Here is a 12,325-nt window from a genome sequence, read left to right as displayed (position 1 = left end):
CGGCACTCTGTGGAGTTGCATAGTCTCGCCTCACGTGCTTATTCTGAACAAAAATACCTTCATTAGCTGAACACGCTCCTATTATGGCCCGTTTACCTATATGCACCCTATTATGTCACATACATTGGCATTATCTGGAGCTTTATTGATTATTAGGATATTTAACGACTTCTGTGCACATTAATGCTAAATTTCATCAATGAAGGCGAATATGAATTTTTTTTTTCAAACTATATTCACCATGGCCAATCAATCATATGTAAGAAGTTTCACATCTATCCATTAAGGCCGAGGTCACATTTGCCACGGCGGCCGTGGGGTCTCAAAAATCTGATGCCACTAGCAATTCTACGGCGGCCGCAGTATTTCCACGGTCACACAATGTAGCAGTCACATATGTTTTTATTTTTCGGGGAGATGCACGGCGTATTTATAAATTGTGGAGACCGAAAACGTGGGGTTGCCGTACGGTCTTTGATTTCATGTCGTACGGTGACCTTAAGGGGGCCCTGCGGTGGCCATAAAATTTTCAAGGCAGACGCAAGGTAGCCTCAAGGCGACCGCAGGGGGACCCTAAGGCGAACGTGCGGCCAGACGGACGGTAACGGGTGGGTATATATACCAGTCCTTTTTTTTTACTGAAATAAAAAATTACCAGTATATATAACTGAATATACTATAACTATAATATACCGTGATCCCCCAGAATCCAAACGGCCAAGCTCTTTGAACAAATTGGAATCCAAACAATTTTTTCGACAAAGTTTGGCCCAAAAAACCCAATACATTTTAAAAAACCGAACAAAACGTAGCGTTCATGTTTGTTCACGTGTCTCCCCCACCTGTTCGAGCCGCATCTTCGCGCTTTGTTCATTCAGTTCATCGCTGGAAGTACTCAGTCACATTTGCTCTCCGGCGAGGATAAAGCGGCCGTACGCCCTCTGAATTGACACAAACGTGCGGCGGCCGCAGAGAAAGTCAGGTGGCCTCAGGGTGGCCCTACGCCGTTTGGCTATGTTTTACAGGCCGTAGGGGCGCCGTAGAATTATAACTGCGGAGTTGTAACTTTTTTAATTTCTACGCTCGCCGAAGCAATTCGACAAAGCCAAGTTATGAAGTAGATGTGTTCCACGTCGACCGTACGTAGGGCGTGCCGTGGGCTTGTGTTTTCCGTGCGGCTGCCGTAAGCTCTTCTTAGTGAAAAATGAATTTTCCTAACCCCCAAAAAATTACGGCACCCCCACGTTTTCGGTCTCCACAATTTATAAACACGCCGTGTGGCTACCTGAAAAATAAAAACATGTGTGCTGCTACATTGTGTGACCGTGGAAATACTGCGGCCGCTTTATAATTGCGAGTCTCCGTACATTTTGTAGACCCTCCGGCCGCCGAGCCAAATGCGACTTCGGCCTTACCTCGTGTTTTCACCTTCATTTTTTTTTAATCATCTTGTGTTTTAATTATTAACAAAAAAGCAATCCAATCACGTGGTGTGACGGACTGTCGGGCAAGGATTGAATTTCACAGCAAAACCGGTTGTAATTTTTAATATCCATGATTACGTCAGCCCGATGCGTTTGATGAAAGTGATTGTGGTTCTGGGGGCATCGTGTTTGATGAGCTGCCCTGGGGGCAGTGCTCTCGCAGAGTGCGCGAGCGATCGGAACCCAGGACGGAGCACGAGCCTGTGTGGACCTTTGAATGTGGTGATTTTCCCAGTTTACATACAATACACCGCCACCGAAGGTCATTTACCCATCGTATTTTACCTTAAACATGGGGAATTTCAGTTTAACGTGTCTTGAAAGTGGGTTTTCTTTGGGTCCACGAACGGATTAATTCACTTTCCATTATTTCTTATTGGGAAAATATTTTTTGAATCCGAACTTTTTGCAATCTGAACAGCCTCCTGGAACGAATTAAATTCGGATTCTGGGGGCACCACTGTGTATAGGCAAACACCCATACTCCGATCTCTAGCGGAAGCGCACGGTGGATGCACGGTTGACGCAGACTGCCACGGAGGTCGTACGTAGGTGCACGGCGGGCGTAGGGGAACCGTGCGTCGACCTTGCGTTGCCCACAGGTAGTCACACAGACCGCAAGGCCACCGTACGGCGACCGTGTAAATAGTGCGGCCGCCGTAATTTTTTTGATGTCATTCATCTTCTTCACGACAAGAATACTTCACTGATGATGTCATTGTTATCATGGGAAATACCCCATGGGGAATTGATGACACATGCCAAGTATCAATTTTTTTTCGTTGAGCGATTTTGGAGAAAATGATGTCCAATTTTTTTTTCATTCAATCCAATGTGACTGCCATACCATGTGACCTATGATGTCAGAGTTGTCAATAAAAGATTCTCCATGGTGGGTCTCTCCTTTGTTTAAAATTTCACATCGATCAGACAAGCAGTTCCAGAGAAAAAATAATTTTCAACCAAAAATATATCGACTTGAACACGGAGACACACATACCTGGTAATCTCCTGAAACCCACCTATGTGTGGAGATAGCAGCCAACAACAGTAACTTTCGCACGCACACACGCGCACGCACGCACGCACACTTCCCACTGCGTGGGTGGATAGGCTAACTAGAACGGCACTTGGTAGGGTGCACACCTCCACGGCCTGAACAAGAATAGGCCATGAGTCATAACCGTCTTCCGTGAGTAGAAATAGACTTTCGTTGGACACCTCTGGGGAACACATGAAAATATGATTTTCCAAATTAATTCAATGTGCTGAATCTGAATATCAATGTTGGCACTGCATCAAAGTGGCACACAGGCCTCTATTTTGCTCTTAAAGATGCACTTTCACCAAAATCATGTTTCAGGTGCGGATGACCCTCCTCAACTCGAATACATGCTTTTTTGAAGGAATCCAATTCATTGAATCCAAAGATGACTTTTATAATTCCAGTAGGCATCTATAATGCTACTTCAGTACTGGAAGCAGGAATGCTTCCTGGATTGTTTTCCAAAACGAGGTCAAAGCACCCTCAAAAATGTGCCGGATTGGCTTTGAGTTAAATTTAAAGGGGTAGGAGATTTTGCAATGAATACAATATGAACAGAACTGTACAAGTCATCATTCATTGATAAACAAATATCTTATAAGAGCATGGTGGAAAATGTGACGATCAGTCAACTCGGCGTAGAATCAAAATGAAGCTGTAGGTTCCCCCAAAAAGCAAACATATAGACATACCACTACTATCACTCATCCCACACTGGAGTATGCATGCAAAGGCTCTGAAGTTTACTCCGCAATGTATAAATGGGGAACAACAATCTGATACAAAGCACTGCAAGGCAATTTGGAATCATATTTGTGGAGCGAGGCAACTTATTGTTCATCGTCAGAATCATTGTCCTCAACCTCCTCCTCGAAAGCGATTTTGTGGATCGTCGTGACATTGTTCTGGCAACCATTACAATTGCATAGATCGGTGCATGGACAGCCATTAGATCGGCAAGAACAAGTGATGTCCTTCACATTCGGTCTTTGCACACCTACACTGCACTACCTTCATGACGTCAGTCAGAGCCTGCTTTTTCAGCATCCAATGAACCCTGATCTGTCTATCTTCTACAATCGAATCATGATCGTTTGGATTTGGAGGTTCGATGAACTGATCCAAGGCATGTTTGAACATAACTTCTTGATAATTGGCCCACAGTATATGCTGATACAGAGCATCTGCCAGAGGAGGCAGACTCCGCACATCAAAAGTGGACGACGAGCAAAATACTCTGTAGCAAGCCTCGATCACAACCGGCTGGCCATAAAGATGAGTCATGACCCCTCGAGCATCAGTAGCAGCGTGTCGGCAACTAAGAAGACCGAGTCAAGGTCAAAGAACGCCTGCACAAATTTCTCTCCACCAGTTGGAAAGCTTTCTTTTTTTTTCCCCCCCTTGTGACAAAAACAACTTGTGGAGTGGGAGGAGGCAGGGGAAGGGGTGCTGTGGGAGGAAGGACCCGACGTTGCCGGAAATGCCGAGTACCCCCTTGCGAGTATGAAATAAAGAAGACTGTACATCAGACATACAGCAGTCCAAAAATCAAACTATTCCTTATCAGTATGTTGAACCCTGTGACTGAATTTCTGTTTGAAATATTGTTTCATGAACTTGGCTACAAACTCAATCCACTCCAGGAAGAATTGATCATGTAATGTCTCATCACCGAACTCCATCTTTGGTTCCGGCAGTCATAAGATGGTTGTGTACACGTTTCCCAGTGACGGAAAAAATGCTCTTTCTTCTGACATCATGCCAAAGAAGCCATGCCAAATTGGAGTACAAGTAGATACATACGTCGGATAGGACCTGATCAGTTCTAGCCAATTCACTACTCCTGCTGGATCGCACATGCTTCATCGGTGGCAAATCTCTACCGTCACTGCTGATGGAAGACTCCGGCCTCGACTGACTTTCAGCAGCCTCAGCAACCCTTCCAACTGCACAGGTTATATTTGTGCGATTATTAAAAAAAAGCATGTAACATTTCCTGTCATATCCCTATCCATTATCTTGGACGGCTTCCACGGTAGCGTTCAACCAAAAATCATCACCGACTGCTGCACGTCGGTGGGGAACGTCCCGACATTCTCCGTCCAAGTTCATCCATCACAGGGCAGATTGGCGAGTTGACGCCCAACTCTTCAGGGAAAATGGTACAATTTTCTGTTCAGCGTTCTTAACATGGATCAAAAACTCCATGAAATTGTTTTCCAAGGTTTGTTGGTGAAAATTGACAAACTTCCTGGTTTGGGGTAACAAAACCGAATGTGTGACATCACTCAATTCTGGCATTGTGATTGGTCGAGAAACTGAGTTGAAAGATCTTCCTGCATGGCTGGCACTATGTAGTAAAAATAATTGGACTTTTATCATCAAATTTCAGTGTTTTCGCCACTTTTTGCTCGTGCCAACATTCACCATAAGATTGGTTCACACAAAATTTATACGTTGTAACTGGAATTTTTCATTCCCGAGATGTGTCCAATGAAAGTGCACGATAGACGGTGAAGCCTCATGGCCGACAATCTGCTTCTTCTCATCACCAACTCATCCACCAATTTTTGTCATAACCCACACACAACTTTATGAAATATCGTGCAATGTATAATTTTTCTCCCTTTCTCTCAATGGTGAAGAATCACTGAAAAAATTATCGGATCCAGATCCGGATGTTCACCAAAATCTAATCAATTGGTCCTCGGCACACATCAAGCCTGCCCACCAAGTTTTGTCCGAATCCTTCCATAACTTTTTGAGATAGCCTGTTAACAAACGGGTGAACCTCCGGCCACCTTCGGTGGTGGAGGTAAATACGAGTAGGTCTTTTAGATCTGGCCACAGTCACAGACATGAATCCTAAGATCCTAAAATGTAGTTATTGAGATTTCTCTTTTTTTTTCTGTTCTCCTTTCACTTGGAAAGGTTGGAGCAGCAATAGTATTGGGGGTTGGAGGGAGATTGGGGAAATAAACTAACACTGTTGCAGGATTGGCCCCTATTTAAATGTGTGTAATGGCAATATAGGTGGCTTCTGACCACAACGACACTATTGCTCCAAGAATGGAACTTTTACTCATGGACCAACGGCGAGCAGACATCGGTCCGTGCTCAGCACTTCACTGATGATGTCATTGAAATGAGCACACGAGAGAGAGAGAGAGAAGAGAGAAGAGAGGAGAGAGGAGAGAGGAGAGAGGAGAGAGGAGAGAGGAGAGAGGAGAGAGGAGAGAGGAGAGAGGAGAGAGGAGAGAGGAGAGAGGAGAGAGGAGAGAGGAGAGAGGAGAGAGGTGAGAGGAGAGAGGAGAGAGGAGAGAGGAGAGAGGAGAGAGGAGAGAGGAGAGAGGAGAGAGGAGAGAGGAGAGAGGAGAGAGGAGAGAGGAGAGAGAGAGAGAGAGAGAGAAAAAAAAAAAACACACAGCGACATGGATTGAAATGCTGAGAGAGGGGGAGAGAGAGGGGAGAGGGGGGAGCGCAGTCTGGCACTACACCAATGATAAATCAAAATTCCATGAACTTTCAATTTAGCCCTCCAGAGATACCAATTAAAACCCAATGGCAGGGCAAAATGGCAGGATCATGAGATGCATTGCCTCTTAGGAAATAAATCATTTATTATAAGTGAGGACACAGATTGAAATCCCAGAGACAAAAATAGACAGACAGAAGGAACTTCACCATTCATTACGTCTCAATTGGAAACATTTGTGTCTTCGACCTCAATCCCTCCCTCCCACGAGGCTAAACAATACATGGTGGCAATGGGGCCCACTCTGTCCCCATCACCTCAAAGCAGTCATTGAGCTGGCAGTTCAGCCAACCATAGACCAGTAACAGTCCAAGGCCTGCCTCCCACATGCTGAAGGGGCCTTCTCCCTTTGTTGTGGAAGGGAAAAGTGACATCTCACCCTTTTCGACGTCAGGAGAATACGTGGACAGGACATATTAAGCTGTTTAGCCTATAAAATAGACAAGGCCTATCCTTCTGGCGAGTCACACAAAAGACCTTACCTAATCCCATGCACTTATACATGTTACAAACTGGTGAAGACCTTAAACTAGCAACTGCCCATTACCCCACAAATGTAACAATACCTGGCAGGTGGAAGAGTCAATTTGAAATTCCCAAGAAGCCATGCCAAATTGGAGTACAAGTTGATGAATAAGTTCGCCGAAACTTCAATTAATCTCAGACAATGGATTTGTAGTATGAAGTATATTTATGTGCACATGGTAAAAACATTTTACAGGCTTAACTTGCCAGCAAAAGGCAGAATACGTGACACGCTACCTGAGAGTGTCTTCAGATATGAGAGCACCGTCTGGGCCAATTCTCACATCAAAAGTAGTCATGTGATGGAGGGAGATCTCGAGGCCATCAAAAGTAGTCGAGGTGCATCGAGGGAAAGTAGCCACACCTCTCTCTTTAAAGAGAGAGATCTGCATGTATGTGTGAAAACAGCATCAACAACCATCACCAACAACAATGAGAAAATAAATACACAATATGAAAGAGCTCAAGTAAACTAGATGACAAATTTAGTTTACAACCCCCCCCCCTCCAAGACTTCAAATTGGTGGTTCACCATCATCTCGAGATAATGTTTCATTAACCCTCCTCAACGTCTCCTGATGTACAGGGTGACCCCAAAAAGGTGGGCCCTGGGAAAAGTTTAATAACTTTCACAGTTTTCCATTCAATTTCTTTCATTTTTCAAGAGGTCTGAACTGAATTACGGGAGAGTGTATGAGCCAAGTTTCTTGACTCTGTGACATCTACACGCCATGTTGTGGACACCTGGAGAAAAGTCATTTTCTACAGAAAACTATCTGTGGACAAATTCGTTCCGACGGATAAGATGCCTGTTCTGCAAACATTTTGCAACAAGGAAAGCACCCAGCAGGTCTCAAATTCCCAGGTTTGTGAAAAAATTTCAACAGCAGGGCACAGTCTCGAATATGAATTCACCGAAAAGAGGAGGCCACTCTGGCAGACCAAAACCAGGAAGGTCACCCGACAATATTGCTGCCGTTGCTGACTCAGACACCCTCGGTCCCAAGACATCAAGAGCTCAACATCAGCAAAGAAAGCTTGAGGAGAATTCTGATAACAGTGCATACAAGTCATCAATAACTTTGCTCAACGTGTGGCCCTCTGCATCGAGTGAAATGCTGCCCATTTGGAGGATATCATCAAACATCAATGTCGTCAGTAATTTCATTGTACAATTGTCAAATTCCATTGTAGACAACTGAATTTTTTACTGGTATCTCGACTCTGAGTGAATAATATGATCTGCAAATTTTGTTAACTTTGATCGGATAATATTAACGTTATTAAACGTTTCCCAGGGCCCACTGTTATGGGGTTACCCTGTACTTGCAGGTCGCTACATCTCCTCCACTCTTCCTTCTCTCTCTTCCTCCTCCTCCTCTGTTTCTTCATCCATGTTTTCAAACCTTGTCACCTCATCAACTGCGTCTAGATTTTTTTTACTCAATAAAAACTTGTGCGGAAATCTCCATCAGGAAATATGTTTTGCTTGTTCATTGTGTACCTTTCAATGTTCTCCCACAAACCCAGTCAATGAGCATTCGGCTATGCTGACAAGTTGCACCCTCATGGGAGCTGACTGCCATTATGGTTCATTTGCTGACGCCTCCTAAAAAGTGCCCAGGCAGTAATCAATGACTGTTACAATGAAGTGCAAACATTGAGATTTACTTCTTCTTTTTTTTTGTTTTTTTCAATGTCATAATATTGACAAAATTCAACAAAACAGAATTCCCTGCACATCAAATGTTAACTCCAAGTGTTGCACAACGGCCTTTGGTGAAACGACTCGATACAAAGTAAGGAATTCTTCATCAACAAACACAAAGTCTCTTAATCAATATGCCCATCTGAGGCTATGGATTTTGTACTTCCCCATACAAGTTCACGTGGTTACCTCCAAAACTTTTTGCTTGGGTGAGCAAAGTGAGGCAAAGTGCAAAAAAGAAACAAAATCAATTAGGTACATAACTGACTCTTTATGCCGATAGGAAATGAAATGATTGAGGTGCTGAAGTTTACACAGTTGCAAAGTGAAAGTCCTGTGGCAGAACCAGAATGCCATACTGGAAACTACATTATGGCTTAAGACATAATAGAGCTCCAAGAGTGCAGCTAGTCCGGGCAGCTACCACTCCAGTCATGTGACTGCAGATACGGGTTGTATGGATGCATCAGACTCTGACATTGACCCCGCAGACAAATTCCTTGGCTCTCGTTCCAAACCGCCTTTGCCCCAGAGATCCAGCAACACCCGTCTCTCGCTTTGCGACACAGGTTCCCACCTTAGATTGACAATTAATATTGGTGAAGGTAAGCGCTTCAGCCTCACCTCGTTTCCCACAGCATTAGACTTGTGCTTCCACAACTCGAAGAAAATCTATTGTTACTCACAATCATGACTCACATCCAGTGCCTTTAGAAACTCGACACCCCCCCCCCCCACCCCTTTCACCTTTTGGTGCCTTGCAGTCTGGAATGAAATTCCATTAAATCAGACTTTGTCTACATTTATTTACACATTGTAACCCACAACTTCCAAGAGAAAAACAATTTCTACAAATTTAAGGAAGTTAATTAAAAATACAAAACTTGAATACATCTTGGTTGGATAAGTGTCCACCCCCTTTAAAGGAGCAATTGTAAATTAGCGCAGGTGGAACCAATCACCTTCAAAATCACACACCAACTTAATTGGCCTCCACCTGTGTTAAATTGTGATTCTGATTATTTTAGAATAAAATCAGTTGTTCCTGTAGTTTTTTTTCTCTGTTGGGTAGTGTATTTCACAGTAGACTCAACCATGAGCACCAAGGAGCTTTCAAAAGACCTCTGGAATAAAATTGTGGAAAGGGACAGATCAGGGGATGGGTATATAAATATTTCAAAGGCCTTGAACTTGGAGCACAGTCAAGCACATCCCTTGGAGCACAGTCAAGACAATCACTAATTGGAAGTCCAATGGTACCACGAAGACCCTGCCCAGATCAGGCCGTCCCTCCAAAATGGATGACCAAATGAGGAGACTGATCAGAGAGGCCAAGGGCAACTTTAAAAGAGCTACAGGCCTTTATGGCAAAGACTGGTCACTGTGTGCATGTGACAACAATATCCCAAGCACCCCACAAGTCGGGCCTGCATGGTAGAGTGGCAAGAAGGAAGCCATTACTCAAAAAAGTCCACCTTGAGTCCCGTTTGAGGAATGCAAAACACCACCGCGGAGATTCTAAAGCCATGTGGTAAAAGGTTTTGTGGTCTGGCAAAACAAAGATGAACTCTTTGGCCTAATTGCATAACATCGTGTTTGGCACAACAACAACAACAACAACAACACAGCACATCACCCAAAGAACACCATCCCTACTGTGAAGCATGGTGGTGGCAGCATCATGTTGTGGGGATGTTTCTTATCAGCAGGGACTGGCGCACTTTTCAGGATCGAAGGGAAAATGGATGGAGCAAAATGCAGACAAATCCGAGGAAAACCTGCTGCCCCTCTGCAAGAAAGCTGAAATTGGGACGGAAGTTCACCTTTCAGCATGACAACGACCCGAAGCACACAGCCAAAGCTACATTGGACTGGCTGAAGAACAAAAACATAAATGTCCTTGAGCACGACGAGTCAGAGCCACGACCGAAATCCAATCGAAAAGCGGTGGCATGACTTGAAGATTGCTATCCATCTACGCTTCCCAAGCAACTTGACTGAGCTTGAACAGTTTTGTAGAGAAGAATGGGCAAATATTGCCCAATCAAGGTGTGCAAAGTTGGTAGAGACCTGTCCCAACAGACTCACAGCAGTAATTGCGATCAAACATGCTTCCACCAAGTATTTACTCAGGTAGGTGGTATTTACACTTTACAAGAAACCAAGTATTTACACTTCTAGATATTCTAGATATTACAACAAGATATTCTAGTTTTGTATTTTTAATTAATTTTGTGGAATTTGTTTTTCATTGGAAGTTGTGGGTTACAATATGCAAATAAAGGTGGGAAAAGTCTGATTTAATGCAATTTAATTCCAGTCGACAAGGCAACAAAAGGTGAAAATTTTGAAAGAGGGTATCGACTTTCTTTCGGTACTGAACATTTCTGCGATTGTTCACCTCTTCGAAACAAGATTTTGTCAGGTGATCCACATGAAGATTCAACCGAGTTGATCCTTCCCAAACTCAAGAGTGGATAAAGCAGCATCATCAGCTTCATCAAGAAACCCGACTCCATTAAAAACATGGAACATTTCATATCATTTGAAATTCCAGAAAGACGTTGGCACCAGGGCAATGTATGGAATGGCAGAAGATATTCTTGTCCATAATGAGGAGATCTGCAGATGATAATATTGAATACAACCTTTTTTATTCGTTCTACCAGAGATTCCATGACTTCTCAGCAATGGATTTTCAAAAGGCATACATAATGCAGAACACAGCCATGAAAGACCTGGATATGAAAGAATTCTGGCAATCTCAAATCAATGCAGCAGATATAGGCCGGGGACCAGCTGGACAAATTTGTCAAGAAAAGACTGAATGGGGAGAAGATGAGGGTGCGGCTTACAAATTCTTCCATTATCGGATCCAACGGCGTAAATCTCCCATATTCAACAACCTGTCTGTCAGAAAGGAAAACAAGGATGAAGGCAAACTCATGATAATGAAAGTCGACCATAATCTATCTATAATTCCAGCAATGTGTGTGTGTGTGTGTGTGTGTGTGTGTGTGTGTGTGTGTGTGTGTGTGTGTGTGTGTGTGTGTGTGTGTGTCCGCTGTTTCTCGACAACCGCTGGTCCGATCTAATTGAAACTTGCCAGGTATATTGCTGGGGACCTGAGTATGTGCCTTTTCAAGGTTTGATATTAATCGGACAAGTGGTTCCCAAGTTATGGCCATTTATTTACCAAACCAATGACAGGACACGTTGCTGCGTAGGCGTGGCTGTTGGGGAAGAGATCCTTAGTTACCAATGACAGGACACGTTGCTGCGTAGGCGTGGCCGTTGAGGAAAGGGCACCATTTAGTTACCGATGACAGGACACATTGCTGCGTAGGCGTGGCCGTTGGGGAAGAGATCCTTAGTTACCAATGACAGGACACGTTGCTTGGAGTTTTGCACCCAGCGCGTTCCCCATTACGGGTTACAACGTACGGACTTCCAGATAGTGATGACTTACTGTATTCTAATAATTTCTCGATTTGTTATGCACATTTATAGATAAACACAATGCCCCAGTACAGTCGTCGTTTACGAGAGCGAAGGAACGGCCTGTGTAGTTGTTTGAAAGTTTATTATTATTATTATTATCATTATTATTATTATTTTGCACGTACGGCCACGCACGTACGGGTACGCAAGAACAAAGGAACAGCCTGTGTGGTTGTTATTTCTGGCACGCGGTTTGAAAGTTTTGTGCACGTACAGCCACGCACGTACGGGCACGTGAGAACGAAGGAACGGCCTGTGTGGTGGTTGTTTCTGGCACGCGGTTTGAATTTTTTTTTTGCACGTATGGCCACGCACTTACGGGCACGCACGTACGGCCACGTACGTATGGGCACGCACGTATGGCCACGCGAGAGCGAAGGAATGGCCTGTGTGTTTGTTTCTGGCACGCGGTTTGAATTTTTTTATTTTTTTTTTGCACGTGCGGGCACGCACTAGTATTTCAAATTTCTGGATATGCAGCTGGGAGAGAAGTTAGTTCCCCTTGGAGTATTCTTCAGCAGGAACTG

At 44.0% G+C, this 12,325-nt stretch overlaps 1 long non-coding RNA gene across 1 annotated transcript in view; it reads right to left on the bottom strand.

The window, feature by feature from the left end:
• LOC147020190 (uncharacterized) overlaps positions 1-10,109 on the bottom strand; it is a 35,638-nt gene extending 25,529 nt beyond the window's left edge. The window contains exons 1-2 of the long non-coding RNA XR_015061692.1: positions 8,094-10,109; positions 6,827-6,975 (exon numbers count right to left, since the gene is read on the bottom strand). This is a non-coding gene — a long non-coding RNA (uncharacterized LOC147020190). The remainder of the gene's footprint in view (positions 1-6,826; positions 6,976-8,093) is intronic.
• Positions 10,110-12,325: the final 2,216 nt, after the last annotated feature.

The sequence above is a fragment of the Eptatretus burgeri genome, chromosome 9, assembly GCF_056783735.1.
Source record: "Eptatretus burgeri isolate ZD-2024b chromosome 9, Ebu_testis_v1, whole genome shotgun sequence".
Classification (NCBI taxonomy): domain Eukaryota; kingdom Metazoa; phylum Chordata; class Myxini; order Myxiniformes; family Myxinidae; genus Eptatretus; species Eptatretus burgeri.
The sequence above is the reverse complement of the archived record's forward strand: the minus strand, read 5'-3'. Positions and strand labels throughout refer to the sequence as shown.